We start from the raw sequence: 17,528 nt of genomic DNA, 5'->3' as shown, positions 1-17,528 counted from the left end.
ATGTGAATAGTAAATTAATTAATTTCGTTTCATTTACTATTCATGAATAATAAATGAGTTAAAAAAAAGTTTTATAAAAAAAATAATAAAAAAATTTATTAATTTCGTGAAAAAAAGAAAAAAAAAATTTTTAAAAAAAAAAAATTTAAAATCCTTAAAAAGAAATATTAAAATAGTTAAAAAAATAAAAATAAAATTGTTTTTTAAAAAAAAAATTTTTTTTATATATTTTTAAGATTTTGTCTATAAAATTAAAAAAATATATATATTTATTTTAAGTTTTATTACCTTTAGATTTTTAGACTCTAGTTACAACTTTTAGTATTAAGTTTAGTTTGCCATAGTTATTTTTATACTTTTAGATTTTTAGGCTTTGCCGTAAAATCCCTTAAGTGCTTTTTCTTTAGACTAAGATTTAGGTGGCTTAAAATTTTGCTACGCCGTGTTAAAATTTTAGTATCATTTTAAGTAATTGCCATTTTTCGTTTAGAATCCCTTTTAAGTTTCGACGCGCTACTTTCTTATTTTTATTTTTCGACCTTTTATTTTTTTCGACGTTTTTCGACGCAATCTTTTTCTTTCTTATTTCTCGACGCTCTAGTTTTTAGGACATAGAATTTTCTACTTCTTCTCTAAAATTTCAAACGAAAAATTATTTTAAGCTATTAAATTGATAGACATCCAAATTTTCTGGTTCGTAGTAATAGTTGGACTTGTTAGTGGCGAGTTGTGGGTTTCCGATTTAAAACGTCCTGGCTACCTGCTGCATCTATTGGCTATTCGAAATTTGGGCAAAATCAGAAAACTCTATTAATTTTATAACTTATATAATTTTTATTTTTATAACTAATAGGATATTCAGTGAATGCACCGAGCAAAACGTTCACCACCTTTCATACGTTCACCACCTGTAACTCGATCAAGGCATCTAGCCAATATTGTTGCCGTTGATTTTTCTTTAGAATCATCATCTAGTCGAACAAGTTCTCCAACTCAAATTTCCGATAATCCATTTTTTGAACCCGACTTCACAACTGAGAATCCGGAGGATATTCAAGGACAATTCCAAGATCCTAAACCACTAATCATTCCTCCTGAACCACAAATAGTTAAGTCAGAATCTTCTAGTGATTCGGATTCAACAAATTCAATTATGGAAGTAACGGAACCTCAAAGTATGGAAGACCGAATGAGAGCCACACGCACGGGCCAAGGTCATGCCATTAATCAGCCAGATGTTAGAGCATCAGATTTTGAAATCAAAGGACAAATCGTACACATGATCACCAATCAGTGCCAATTTGGTGGTACAACAAAAGAAGATCCAAATGAACATCTTCGAACTTTTAATAGGATTTGTAATCTATTTAAAATCCGAGAAGTTGAGGATGAAACTATTTATCTTATGTTGTTCCCATGGACTTTAAAAGGAGAAGCCAAAGATTGGTTAGAATCATTACTTGAAGGAACGATTGACTCATGGGATATTTTAGTTGAGAAATTTCTTCAAAGATTCTTTCCGGCATCTAAAGCCATGAGACTTCAAGGAGAAATTGTCACGTTCGTGCAAAAGCCAAATGAAACGTTATATGAGGCATGGACAAGATTCGGAAGGATGTTGAGAGGATGTCCTCAACACGGTTTAGATACTTTTCAAATAGTGCAAATTTTCTATAAAAGCGTCGACATCGCCACACGAAAAGACATCGACACAGCAGCTGGTGGTTCCATTATGAAGAAAACCGTAATCGAAGCTCACAAGATCATTGATAACACAGCATCCCACTCTCATGAGTGGCATCAGGAAAAAGATATTTTTCATTCAACTAAAGCGGCTAGAGCCGATTCTAGCCATAACTTTGATTTTGTTTCCGCAAAAATAGATGCTTTCGAGAGACGAATGGAAAAGATGACTAAAGATATTCACGCAATACGAATCAGTTGTGAGCAATGCGGTGGACCACACTTAACGAAAGATTGTAATGTTGAGCAAACGATGGAACAACGAGAGAATGTTTCCTACATAAACCAAAGGCCGGGAAATAATTATCAACCGCCAAGGCCAAACTTTAATCGAAATCAAAACATTCTTTACAATCCAAATGGACCCAATAATAACTCATACAACCAACAAGGTCCGAATAACCAACCAACTCAAAATAACAGTTTCAATCAACAAAGACCTGGCTTGTATAAACCACCACAACAAACCGAAGAGAAAAAGTCAAATCTAGAAGAAGTGGTATTTAAGCTAGTTGAATCTCAAACACAATTTATTGAAACTCAAACCCAAACGAATGAGAGGTTTGATCAGTCATTTAGAACTCAACAAGCTTCCATTTTGAATCTAGAAAAACAAGTAGGTACTCTTGTTAGATTGATGAGTGAAAGGGAATAAGGAAAGCTACCGAGTAATAATGAAGTAAATCCTCAGAATGAAAATGTTAACATGGTATCAACAAATTCTGAAAAACCAACACCAGAAGATGGGAAAGTTTTATATGTGAGTAACAATGAAGAAGTTACAACACCACCACCACTCGAGTATGTAAAGCCAGTGGTGGCACCATATAAAACACCCATCCCGTTTCCAAGAAAAGGAGTTGAGTATGAGCAAGTGATAGGTAATAAAGTTTGTGATACCTTTGGAAAAAAAAAGAAGAAGAAGAATAAGAAAGTGCAAGAAACAAAAACCATAGAAGTAAACCCGGTGAAGACAGTTCCACCAAAACCTCCACCTAGGGTAGGTGATCCGGGTGAATTTATTGTTCCTTGTCTACTAAGTGACTGTGTCATGTATGATGCACTAGCAGATTTAGGTGCAAGTGTGAGTGTTATGCCTCTTTCATTATATAAGAGATTAGGAGTAGGTGAGTTAAGTCCAATGGATATGCGTGTTCGACTCCTTGATCAAACCATTAAGTACCCAGTTGGAATTGCAGACAACCTACCCATTCAAGTAGGTAATTTAACCTTTCTAGTTGAATTCATTGTCATTGACATAGAAGAGGACCCAAACATTCCTCTAATTTTAGGTCGACCATTCTTAGCGTCCACCGGGGCGTTATTTGATGTAAGAAAGGTTAGAATGACACTTATTAATGATGACAAATCGATCACCTTTATGATTCGAAAGTCTAAATCTCCAACAACCAAAACCGTTGAACCAGCAAAAACGATTGGTAAGAACCATGTTGTTTTACCAACTCCAATGGTAGTGCTCAACAATAATAAAACGCCTAAGTGTGGGGAAAATGAAGTAACACCTAATGATTACCTGATAACAAAGAACCCCATTGTTGATACGAAATTAAATGATCCCGTTATTAATAGTTCAATGAAGAAACTTATTAAACGAATTCGCGATGCTAGAACCAAGGGGAACTTTAAGTTATGTAACCGGTTAGTATCCAATCTGTCGCCTAAAGAAAAGGCAAAATTAGTTGAATTTGTGGATATTACACAAGAATCCGACCAATGGCTTAAAGCAAAAGTCACAGATATGCAAGTTGATTATGGTCCAAGAAAAATTGACGATGAAGTTAATCACAATTTTGACACCACAGCTACCTAAGTGTGGGGAGATTCAAAATGTTCTAAAAAGAAAATGCTATCTAGAGTTAGTTATTCTGTTCTCGTGTAGTTCCGAGAATGGAATCCGATTGGTCTTTTCCACTAGCAGACACTAAAGAACTAGTTTTCTCCCCCCATTCTGAATTTTTTTTTTGTTTTGTAGGTTTTATATGAAATTAATATGCTTTTTAAATTTAAGTTTTGTGTGATTTTAAAAATAAAAATTTACTTTATTTAATTAAGTTTAAAAAAAATGATTTCTAAAATTCGCCGTGAGTTAAACACTAGGTCATTGAACCGAAATTGCTTTACCCGAGGGCGGGACGACAAATTTTGTTATCATTATTTTTAATTTTATTGATTTAAAGTATGCCAAAAAAATATTAGATTTTATAAATTTTTGAAAGTGGGGTAATATACCAAACTTCAAAAATATGTATATATGTATGTAATTTATCTTATGTACAAAACAGGGTAAAACAACGCACTTTCAAAGACTGTCATTAAGTTCAGCAAAAGCTACTAATTTTGACGACAAGACGCAAAATATCAAATGTGAAATAACAACAATATGTTTGCAAACTCGGTAATTTTAATCATTTTTCTACACTAATCACCCTCATGAATTTAAATTTTTACTGATTTCTTGCAAATGAGGGCATTGCAAGATCTCAAGTGTGGGGAAGGGTTATAAATTCTCTCGGGTTTACACTTGGTTTAATTGCCAAATTTTGTGAAAATTTGAAAAATTTTCAACTAAATGAATTCAAAATCATGTTTATACATATTTATGAACGATAAAACTAGGTGATACTACCGAAATTATTGTTACCTTGGAAAGGACATAAATTGAGAAACAACCCAAAACGCTTGAATTCATTTAAAAATGGAATAGAGGAGAATAAAAAGGCAAAGAAAGAAATAAATAAAAGCTGAGTGTGGGAAGAATTCACCAAGTTCTTTAAAACATATATCACATATCTGTACAAGCTTATTGCAGGTACTTTTATTTTGGACTAAACTAATCAGTTTTACCCGATTTACTGTAATATATTCGAAAGAAAGATGGATCTACACGATGAATCAATTCCATCATTAAAAAGAAGTAAAGTCTTCCGAAAAAGACACGCGCTTCTTGATTTAGGTCAAGAAGTTGTCGTCCAGACCAGCTGTAGGTTGACGAAAAATCTAGAAAAGTTATCTCTAAAATCAGCAGAAAATCCACGGACCTCAGCATCAAACAGGGTCGCCATGTGGTCAGACTTATCCTAACCATGAGAGGATCTGTCTTGTAAAATGGGGAGGGCGCTGATAGAGCTCCAAATAAACATATATTTAGTATCAATATCCTTCCAATATGTAAATTTTTCAGTTGCAACTGTTCTATTTTCAAGTAATATTCATTTAAATAAATAAGTGCAAAGACAAAAGGCGAAAACGAAGATTTGAAGAAGCAAACGTCCAAAAAGCTCAAATGTACAAGATATCATCCAAGTGGTTCAAATTATTGATAAGAAACGTCTAAAAATGAGAAGAGTACAAGTTTCGGAACGCAAAGTACAAGATATTAATTTATACGAAAGGAGGTTCGAATGTCCGGAACCGGGACCTGAGCCAACTATCAACTCCCGACGCAACGGACCAAAAATTATGAGTCTACTATGCACAAGAATATAATATAATATTTAAATAATTATATAAATTATTTATTTATTATATATTTAATTAAATATAACGTCGACAAGCTAGCAAACAAAGCAATTGGGCATGGCCAGCCCATGAGATTAACACTGAGAACTCATGCGATCGCATGAGCCTCAGGATCAGACCACATCTATAAAAGGCAACGAGTTTTGGCCAGAAAAATATATATATATATCAATATCCCTCTGTAATATATAATAATATATATATATATATATATATATATATATATATATATATATATATATATATATATATATATATATATATATATATATATATATATATATATATATGGTAGTTTTATATTAGATTAGTTTGGGTTATGCAAAGGTTATTTTATGGGTTTTAAAGTCGGAGCTCTGTCCGTGTAACACTACGCGATAAATAATCAATGTAAGCTATGTTCTCCTTTTTAAATTAATGTATCGTACTTAAGTTATTATTATGCTTATTTAAGACGAAGTAATCATGATGTTGGACTAAAAATAATTAAAATTGGGTATTTGGGCTTTGTATCATAATTGGGGTCTGGACAAAAGAACGACACTTGTGGAAATTAGACTATGGGCTATTAATGGGCTTTATATTTGTTTAACTAAATGATAGTTTATTAATTTTAATATAAAGATTTACAATTGGACGTCCCTATAAATAACCATATACACTCGATCGGACACGATGGGCGGGATATTTATATGTACGAATAATTGTTCATTTAACCGGATACGGGAATGGATTAATAGTCTATCTATGGAATTATTAAAACAGGGTGAAATTATGTACAAGGACACTTGGCATAATTGATAACAAAGTATTAAAACCTTGGATTACACGCAGTCGATATCCTGGTGTAATTATCAAACAAAGTATTAAGACCTTGTTACAGTTTAAGTCCCCAATTAGTTGGAATATTTGACTTCGGATATAAGGATAATTGGACGAGGACACTCGCATTTTATATTTATGACTGATGGACTGTTATGGACAAAAACCAGACGGACATATTAAATAATCCAGGACAAAAAACAATTAACCCATGGGAATGAACTAAAATCAACACGTCAAACATCATGATTACGGAAGTTTAAATAAGCACAATTCCTTTATTTCATATTTAATTTCCTTTATTTCATATTTAATTGCACTTTTAATTATCGCACTTTTATTTATTGTCATTGTATTTAATTGAACTTTTAATTATCGTACTTTTTAATTATCGTAATTTTATTTTCTCGCACTTTTAATTATCGCAATTTCATTATCGTTATTTACTTTACGCTTTAAATTAAGTCTTATTTTTAATATATTTTACATTAGGTTTTAACTGCGACTAAAGTTTTGAAATCGACAAACCGGTCATTAAACGGTAAACCCCCTTTTATATATTATTATATATAATTATATATATTTTGTACAAATATAGTTAATTAAAATATAGTGTGAAATAAGCCAGCTCCCTGTGGAACGAACCGGACTTACTAAAAACTATACTACTCTACGATTAGGTACACTGCCTATAGTGTTGTAGCAAGGTTTAGGTATATCCCATCTGTAAATAAATAATTAAAACTTGTGTAATTTGTAACGTATTTCGTAGTAAAAATAATACTATTTCGTACCCCACCTCGCACACATCAAGTTTTTGGCGCCGCTGCCGGGGAGTCGGCGAAATGCAATATTTTTTAATTTATTTTTATATAAATATATTTATATATATTTTTAGAAAAACAATATAAAGTTATTAAAAAAAAAAAACTGGACTTACAGGCCCATGCGATTGCATGAGCCAGAAGCCTCAACACCATGCGATCGCATGGCCTGCCCTGACAGGTCTGACTCGAGCATTAAATGTAGTTAGGGTTTATAATTTTATTATTAATTAAATTAGGGTTTAATTATAATATTAATTAGTTTAAGTTTGTTTTGATATTTAATTTGTAATTTTAAGTTTATTTATTATTATTAAATATATAGATTAATATTTTTATATAATAATAATATAAAAATAATATTTTTATAAAATTTGTATTTTTATCATTTTAATTATAATTTGTATTTTTATCGTTTATTCGTAATATTTGTATCTTTATCGTTCGTAATTAGTTTTAAGACTAGTATTTTGCCGTAGCTTATTTTATATTTCTAGATTTTTAGGCTTTGCCGTAAAATCCCTTAAGTGTTTTTTCTTTAGACTAAGATTTAGGTACTTTAGAATTTTGCGACGCTGTTTTAATATTTTAGTACCTTTTTAAGTAATTGCCGTTTTGGATATAGAATTTCTTTTAAGCTTTAATACCTTTAGACGCAACCTTTAATTCTTAGTTTTAGACTTTTAAGTTTCGACGCGCTACGTTCTTTTTATTATTTTTCGACCTTTTATTTTTAGACGTTTTCCGACGCGATCTTTTTCTTTCTTATTTCTCGACGATCTAGTTTTTAGGACATAGAATTTTCTATTTTTTCTCTAAAATTTCAAAAATAAAAAATTATTTTAAGCGGTTAAATTGATAGACATCCAAATTTTCTGGTTCGTAGTAATAGTTGGATTTGTTAGTGGCTGAGTTGTGAGCTTTCGATTTAAAGGGTTCTGGCTCCATGTTACATCTTTTGGCTATTCGAAACGTGGGCAAAATCAGAAAAGTCTATTAATTTGATAACTTATATAATTTTTAGTTTTATAACTAATAGGATAATTAGTAAATGCACCACATTATAGCTAAAATTTGGTAATAAGCGCATTATGGAAAATCTCGAGAATATTTTGGAAACTCTTTATGACATCCGAAATCAATTTAATCAATACTCTCAAACGGGTGTTGATGACAATTCGTTCGGTCAATCTTGGATCACGAATGACGAAACAATAACTGGTTGTGAAATCTGTGGAGATTATCACTCAACATGGGAATGTTTTTATTACGTTCCTATGAAAAATTATGCACCCATAGAACCTGAATGGAATGATTATGAAGAATACAATTCAAATTGGGATTATTCCCTAGAATATATCCAAACTCAACAACCAGAAGACGAGAAACATTATGTGTCTGAAAATCTTTTAGACAATATGAAAATCAAACTCAAAGAACTCGATGCTCAAAATGAACAAATGAGAGAGTTTGTAAATCGGCAAGCTGAAACTTTATCAGATTACACACCTGTTGATCTGAGGAGTATTGTGCAAGAAAATCTCATATCATCGAATTTTGATGAATTTGAGAGCTCCGAAATCACCAATTATCCCGATGATACTTTTTATTCAACTTTACCAATTTCACAACATATCGAAACATTAGCCTCTACCGACGAAATCATCGATCAATCAATGAATGAAGAAGAAGTAAGGGTGACAAATTCGTACTCTTGAAAAAACGATAACGTTGAAAATTTTACCCCCGAGACCAAAGTGGTGGGACCGATAAGTACCGTTAATAAAGAAGAATCTACTTCGATCCCGAAATTCAGCATTCCACAACCTTCCAACCCAATATTCTCTATAGACGAGTCATCTACCGAAGATGAACTACGAGCTGTAATAGATATTGACACCTCGGATTTCACCCAATTGGGTAATAGAGGTGAAAAACTTGATCCCGAGAATAAACGGAAGGGAATGTTAGGAATTGTCCACCCTATAGAAATATGTATGTCGCTGTATATCGATCCATTTGACCAAGAACCAGAAAAGAGACATATCCATTTACTAAAAGCTACACTTTAAAAAGAATTAAGTTGTGACGATCGGGTGGTTCTAAACTTTAAACCCATTGATATATTATACACCACCCGAGATGTAAATAACTGGCTCACTATTTTAATTCGTGGAACTTATTCTACCAACTTCAAATGTCGTCAGCTAAGTGTGGGGAAGTCTAACCCCACTTAACGTTAAATTAGGGGTTCGGGTTAGTGCATAACTCGTTAATAAAAATGCATGATGATTAGGGTAAAAGACGCATTTTCAAAAATTAGCAAACAGTTCAGAAAATCAACCATTTTTGAAGAAAAACATGTGTGATAAAACAAGAAGGAATGAACGATTAGGTGCGCCATCTATCATTCGACGAGCTTTGTAATTACAAATTGGGTATTTCTAATCACTTTTCTACACTTATCACCCTCGTGAATTTATAATTATTGTATGATTTCATGCAAATGGGGGCATTGCATGATCTCAAGTGTGGGGAAGGGTTATAAATTCTCTCGGGTTTGCACTTAGTTTATTTGCCAAATTTTGTGAAAATTTTAAAAAAATTTCAAATAAATGAATTCAAAATCATGTTTATACATATTTATGAACGATGAAAACTAGGTGTTAATACCAAAATTATCGTTACCTCGGAAAGGACATAAATTGAGAAACACCCTAAAACACTTGAATTCATTTAAAATGGAATAAAGGAGATTAAAAAGACAAAGAAAGAAACTAAGTGTGGGGAGAATGTACCAAGTTATTCAATTAAAAACTATCTATCACATGTTTCTGTAAAGTTATTGCAGGTGCTTTTGTTTTGGACTAAATTAGCTGTTTTACCCGATTTATTGTAATACTTTTGAAAGAAAAGATGGATCTGCAGGATGAATCAATTCCATCATTAAAAGGAAGTAAAGTCTTCCGAAAAAGACACGCGCTTCTTGATTTCGGTCAGGAAGTTGTCGTCCAGACCAGCTGTAGGTTGACGAAAAATCTAGAAAAGTCATCTCTAAAATCAGCAGGAAATCCACGGACCTCAGCATCAAACAGGGTCGCCAAGTGGTCAGATTTATCCTAACCATGAGAAGGATTTATCTCGTACAATGGGGGGGGGGCACCATGAAAATTAGCTTGATAAGACTAATGAATCAGATCCCCAGAAAAGGATAATCTCCTTAAAGATTAAAAATCAGCTTTTAAGCCTGATATTACCCAATCCTTGAGATTGACCTTGAAGATTGAGAATTTAAACTCATGGAATTCGATGATATCTAAACTCAAGCTTGAACGAGAAAATATTTTGATCAAATTACAAACCGATTTATTTTCTGAAAACCCATTTTCAATGCGTTCATTACCATTGAACGTAAAATCCTAAGAATTCACCTGGAATTCATTAGGTCACCTGAACCAATTCGGGTGTCAACCGTAAGAACGGTGGTTGCATAGCATGGTCAAAGACAGGACCTTGTGCCAGATCGAAAAACTATAGGGTGAGCTTTACTATTGCTCCTACAAAGGATAGTAATTGCATCCGACACGTTGTAGACCATGAACATCTGCACGTCATTTGACATTGCCTTAACAGTTGCTTGTTCAACGCTTTCCTTTACAACCGGACGGTAGTTTACCGAAAGGTAATATACGGAGCAAGTATACTGGATGTGTTGCTTTCCTAATACAAGGTTAGCAAGTGGGTGACACAAAACCATAAGTTTTGAGCTAAAATTTTAAAATCTGAAACCCACCAAACCCACAAAAACATTTTGGAAACACCGGTGAAGGGTTATTCCGGAAAACTTAACTAGGGTAAAAGCTAGATTGAATTTTCAAAAGATCAAATGTTTTCATAAAGATCCAATTTCCTTAAGGATCTAAATTTTTATAGTCATGTGGGACTGAAAACCACATCGTTACTACCATTGTTCATACCGCCGTATAGAAATCACTGATGTACAAAGTGTGAAGAATAAAGAAGTGATTCGTGTGATGTATTATTACAAGTTCTGTATTGCTTGACGACAAGCAACGTTCAAGTGTGGGGATATTTGATAGTGCTCCAAATAAACATATATTTAGTATCAATATCCTTCCAATATGTAAAGTTTTCAGTTGCAACTGTTCTATTTTCAAGTAATACTCGTTTAAATAAATAAGTGCAAAGACAAAAGGCGAAAACGAAGATTTGAAGAAGCAAACGTCCAAAAAGCTCAAATGTACAAGATATCATTCAAGTGGTTCAAATTATTGATAAGAAACGCCTAAAAATAACAAGAGTACAAGTTTCGGAACGTAAAGTACAAGATATTAAATTATACGAAAGGACGTTCGAAAATCCAGAACCGGGACCTGAGCCAACTATCAACGCCCGACGCAACGGACCAAAAATTATGAGTCTACTATGCACAAGAATATAATATAATATTTAAATAATTATATAAATTATTTATTTATTATATATTTAATTAAATATAACGTCGACAAGCTAGCAAACAAAGCAATTGGGCATGGCCAGGCTGGCCATGCGATCGCTTGAGATTAACACTGAGAACTCATGCGATCGCATGAGCCTCAGGATCAGACCACATCTATAAAAGGCAACGAGTTTTGGCCAAAAAAAATATATATATATATATCAATATCCCTCTGTAATATATAATAAATATATAATATATATATATATATATATATATATATATATATATATATATATATATATATATATATATATATATATATATATATATAGTATAGGATAGTTTTATATTAGATTAGTTTGGGTTATGCAAAGGTTATTTTACAGGTTTTAAAGTCGGAGCTCTGTCCGTGTAACACTACGCGATAAATAATCAATGTAAGCTATGTTCTCCTTTTTAAATTAATGTCTCGTACTTAAGTTATTATTATGGTTATTTAAGATGAAGTAATCATGATGTTGGACTAAAAATAATTAAAATTAGGTAATTGGGCTTTGTACCATAATTGGGGTTTGGACAAAAGAACGACACTTGTGGAAATTAGACTATGGGCTATTAATGGGCTTTATATTTGTTTAACTAAATGATAGTTTGTTAATTTTAATATAAAGATTTACAATTGGACGTCCCTATAAATAACCATATACACTCGATCGAACACGATGGGCGGGATATTTATATGTACGAATAATCGTTCATTTAACCGGACACGGGAATGGATTAATAGTCAATGGAATTATTAAAACAGGGGTGAAATTATGTACAAGGACACTTGGCATAATTGATAACAAAGTATTAAAACCTTGGATTACACGCAGTCGATATCCTGGTGTAATTATTAAACAAAGTATTAAGACCTTGTTACAGTTTAAGTCCCCAATTAGTTGGAATATTTGACTTCGGATATAAGGATAATTTGACGAGGACACTCGCATTTTATATTTATGACTGATGGACTGTTATGGATAAAAACCAGACGAACATATTAAATAGTCCAGGACAAAAAACAATTAACCCATGGGAATAAACTAAAATCAACACGTCAAACATCATGATTACGGAAGTTTAAATAAGCACAATTCCTTTATTTCATATTTAATTTCCTTTATTTCATATTTAATTTCACTTTTAATTATCGCACTTTTATTTATTGTCATTGTATTTAATTGAACTTTTAATTATCGTACTCTTTAATTATCGCAATTTTATTTTCTCGCACTTTTAATTATCGCAATTTCATTATCGTTATTTACTTTACACTTTAAATTAAGTCTTATTTTTAATATATTTTACATTAGGTTTTAACTGCGACTAAAGTTTTGAAATCGACAAACCGGTCATTAAACGGTAAACCCCCTTTTATATATTATTATATATAATTATATATATTTTGTACAAATATAGTTAATTAAAATATAGTGTGAAATAAACCAGCTCCCTGTGGAACGAACCGGACTTACTAAAAACTATACTACTCTACGATTAGGTACACTGCCTATAGTGTTGTAGCAAGGTTTAGGTATATCCCATCTGTAAAAAAATAATTAAAACTTGTGTAATTTGTAACATATTTCGTAGTAAAAATAATACTATTTCGTACCCCACCTCGCACACATCAGGCGCCGTGCAAATTAGGTTGATAAGACTAATGAATCAGACCCCCAGTAAGGATAATCTCCTTAAAGATTAAAATCAGCTTTTAAGCCTGATATTACTCAATCCTTGATCAAAACTACAAACCGATTTGTTTTCTGAAAACCTATTTTCAATGCGTTCATTACCATTGAACGTAAAATCCTAGGAATTCACCTGGAATTCATTAGGTCACCTGAACCAAATCGGGTGTCAACCGTAAGAACGGTGGTTGCATAGCATGGTCAAAGACAGGACCTTGTGCCAGACCGAAAAACTATAGGGTGATCTTTACTATTGCTCCGACAAAGGATAGTAATTGCATCCGACACGTTATAGACCATAATTGAAAGCATGTCATGGGACATTGCGTTAACAGTTGCTTGTTCAACGCTTTCCTTTACAACCGGATGGTAGTTTACTGAAAGGTAATATACGGAACAAGTAAACTGGACGTGTTGCTTTCCTAATACAAGGTTAGCAAGTGGGTGGCACAAAACCATAAGTTTTGAGGTAAAATTTTCAAATCTAAAACCCACACAACCCACAAAAACATTTTGCAACACCGGTGAAGGGTTATTTCGGAAAACTTATCTAGGATAAAAACTAGATTGAATTTTCAAAAGATCAAATGTTTTCATAAAGATCCAATTTCCTAACGGATCTAAATTTTTATAGTCATGTGAGACTGTAAACCACATCATTACTATCATTGTTCATAACCGCCGTATTGAAATCACTCATGTACAAAGTGTGAAGAATAAAGAAGTGATTCAAGTATGTTTTTATTTCAAGACTATATTGCTTGAGGACAAGCAACGCTCAAGTGTGGGAATATTGATAATGCTAAAAACGAACACATATTTCATAGCATTATCCCTCAAGAAAGACAAGATTTTAGTTGCAATTGTTCTATTTACAAGTGATATTCGTTTAAATAATAAAAGGTGAAGACAAAAGGCAGATTCGACGATTTGAAGACGCAAACGACCAAAAAGCTAAAAAGTACAAAGTACAATCCAAGTGGTTCAATATATTGATGAGAAACGTCTAAAAATTACAAACGTACAAGCCGCAAAACGCAAAGTACAAGATATTAAATTATACGAAAAGGCATTCGAAAATTCGGAACCGAGACATGAACCAACTTTCAACGCTCGACGCAACGGAGCTGAAAGTACAAGTCAACTATGCACAAGAATATAATATAATATTTAAATAATTCATAATAAGAATAATAATAAATAATAAAAAGTTGTTAATTGAGCATAGTTAAGGGGTCATAAGTGAAAATTTCAAATCAACATTTGCCTATAAAACAAGACTATGGAGAATGAAGAAAGACACACCTTTTTCCAATCTTCTTTCTCTATATATGTAATTTATATATTTATATATATTTATAATTATAATTTTAATTTAAGTTTAATAATAATTGATTTATTGTAAGAAATGTTTTACGGGTTTTAAAGTCGGAACTCTGTCCGTGTAACGCTACGCGATTATTCACCACTGTAAGCTATCTTCTTCCTTTTTAAATTAATGTCTCGTAACTAAGTTATTATTATGCTTATTTGAGCCGAAGTAATCATGATGTTGAACTAAATATTAAAGATTGGGTTATTGGATTTTGTACCATAATTAGGGTATGGACAAAAGACCGACACTTGTGGACATTGGACCATGGACCATTAATAGATGGGGGGTATTGTCTAATCGAATGACAACTCTTTGGAGTCTGTCGAACCTATCTTCAAATTAGTTAATCTAATAATTATTAAATGATTATGCATGTCCTATTTAGTGACGTTTATACGACATCTTTTACAATCATTTAATTAATCAATTGGGTTGGGTAATTTATTATTCATTCTGGCCAAGTGGGTAAATTAATAATCATGGACTAATTAAAACAGGGGTGGATTACATACAAGGGTAATTGGTGTAATTGTTAACAAAGTATTAAGACCTTGGATTACACACAGTCGATAACCTGGTGTAATTATTAACAAAGTATTAAGACCTTGTTACAGTTCGAATCCCCAATTAGTTGGAATATTTGACTTCGGGTATAAGGTTAATTTGACGATCATTTTTATAATTATGACCGATGAACTATTATGGGCAAAAACCAGATAGGTATCAAATAAATCCAGGACAAAGGACAATTAACCCAGCATAATAAATTAAAATCAAAACGTCAAACATCATGATTACGGAAGTTTAAATAAGCATAATTCTTTTATTGTATTTCTTATCGTACTTTCATTTACTCGCAATTTTATTTATTGTCATTTTAATATTGTTATTTATTTTACGCACTTTAATTATCGTCATTTATCTGTACGCTTAAAATATAAAATCGACAAACCGGTCATTAAACGGTAAATCCCCCCAAAGTTACTTATAATTACTATATCTAGTTTAACTACTTAATTAACTAATTTGACCTAGTAAGACACCCAATAATAGTGTCCACAGATCGACCTCCCGGACTTTACCTTAGCTATATTATTACACGATAGGTATACTTGCCTTTTGTGTTTTAATTTAATTTAGGTGATTTCGTGTAGTAAATAAATATAAAACTTATAGCCGTTTCATACACACCCTCTAGAACACATCAAGTTTTTGGCGCCGCTGCCGGTGACACTTTTTGTGTCTTCACGGGGTATTTAAGTTTTTTTTTTTAGTTTTTGATTGATTAAAGATATATTAATTTAAATATAATAGTTTAATAAATATAATAATATAATAATATTGAAATAAAATATAATAATATAATAATATTGAAATAAAATATAATAATATAATAATAATTTTGAATCAAATTTGAATTGTAAAGTTTTAAAAAGTCATATTTATTAAATACTTCAAGGGTATATTATGTAACTTATAATTAATAATTTCTATCATGTCGCTTTCATGTGAATAGTAAATTAATTAATTTCGTTTCATTTACTATTCAAGAATAGTAAATGAGTTAAAAAAAAGATTTTTAAAAAAAATAATAAAAAAATTTATTAATTTCGTGAAAAAATGGAAAAAATATTTAAAAAAAAAAATTTAAAATCCTTAAAAAAGAAATATTAAAATCGTTAAAAAAATAAAAAATATATAAAAATAAAATTTTATATATTTTTAAGATTTTGTCTATAAAATTAAAAAAATATATATTTATTTTAAGTTTTATTACCTTTAGATTTTTAGACTTTAGTTACAACTTTTAGTATTAAGTTTAGTTTTGCCATAGTTATTTTTATACTTTTAGATTTTTAGGCTTTGCCGTAAAATCCCTTAACTGCTTTTTCTTTAGACTAAGATTTAGGTGGATTAAAATTTTGCGACGCCGTGTTAAAATTTTAGTATCATTTTAAGTAATTGCCGTTTTTCGTTTAGAATCCCTTTTAAGTTTCGACGCGCTACTTTCTTATTTTTATTTTTCGACCTTTTATTTTTTCGACGTTTTTCGACGCAATCTTTTTCTTTCTTATTTCTCGACGCTCTAGTTTTTAGGACATAGAATTTTCTATTTCTTCTCTAAAATTTCAAACGAAAAATTATTTTAAGCGATTAAATTGATAGACATCCAAATTTTCTGGTTCGTAGTAATAGTTGGATTTATTAGTGGCGAGTTGTGGGCTTCCGATTTAAAGGGTTCTGGCTACCTGCTGCATCTATTGGCTATTCGAAACGTGGGCAAAATCAGAAAAGTCTATTAATTTGATAACTTATATAATTTTTATTTTTATAACTAATAGGATATTCAGTGAATGCACCGAGCAAAACGTTCACCACCTTTCATACGTTCACCACCTGTAACTCGATCAAGGCATTTAGCCAATATTGTTGCCGTTGATTTTTCTTTAGAATAATCATCTAGCCGAAAAAGTTCTCCAACTCAAATTTCTGATAATCCATTTTTTGAACCCGACTTCACAACTGAGAATCCGGAGGATATTCAAGGACAATTCCAAGATCCTGAACCACTAATCATTCCTCCTGAACCACAAATAGTTAAATCAGAATCTTCTAGTGATTCGGATTCAACAAATTCAATTATGGAAGTAACAGAACCTCAAAGTATGGAAGACCGAATGAGAGCCACACGCACTGGCCAAGGTCACGCCATTAATCAGCCAGATGTTAGAGCATCAGATTTTGAAATCAAAGGACAAATCGTACACATGATCACCAATCAGTGCCAATTTGGTGGTACAACAAAAGAAGATCCAAACGAACATCTTCGAACTTTTAATAGGATTTGTAATCTATTTAAAATCCGAGAAGTTGAGGATGAAACTATTTATCTTATGTTGTTCCCATGGACATTAAAAGGAGAAACCAAAGATTGGTTAGAATCGTTACCTGAAGGAACGATTGACTCATGGGATATTTTAGTTGAGAAATTTCTTCAAAGATTCTTTCCGGCATCTAAAGTCGTG

At 31.7% G+C, this 17,528-nt stretch overlaps 1 non-coding gene across 1 annotated transcript; it reads right to left on the bottom strand.

Moving 5' to 3' along the window:
• Positions 1–1,537: 1,537 nt before the first annotated feature.
• LOC139887341 (small nucleolar RNA R71) lies at positions 1,538–1,644 on the bottom strand. The gene has a single exon (XR_011773176.1). It is a non-coding gene; the product is annotated as a small nucleolar RNA R71 (small nucleolar RNA).
• Between the last annotated feature and the right edge of the window lie 15,884 nt (positions 1,645–17,528).

This window comes from Rutidosis leptorrhynchoides, chromosome 1 (genome assembly GCF_046630445.1).
Source record: "Rutidosis leptorrhynchoides isolate AG116_Rl617_1_P2 chromosome 1, CSIRO_AGI_Rlap_v1, whole genome shotgun sequence".
Classification (NCBI taxonomy): domain Eukaryota; kingdom Viridiplantae; phylum Streptophyta; class Magnoliopsida; order Asterales; family Asteraceae; genus Rutidosis; species Rutidosis leptorrhynchoides.
Note: the sequence above shows the minus strand (reverse complement) of the source record. Positions and strands in the feature narration are given on the sequence as shown.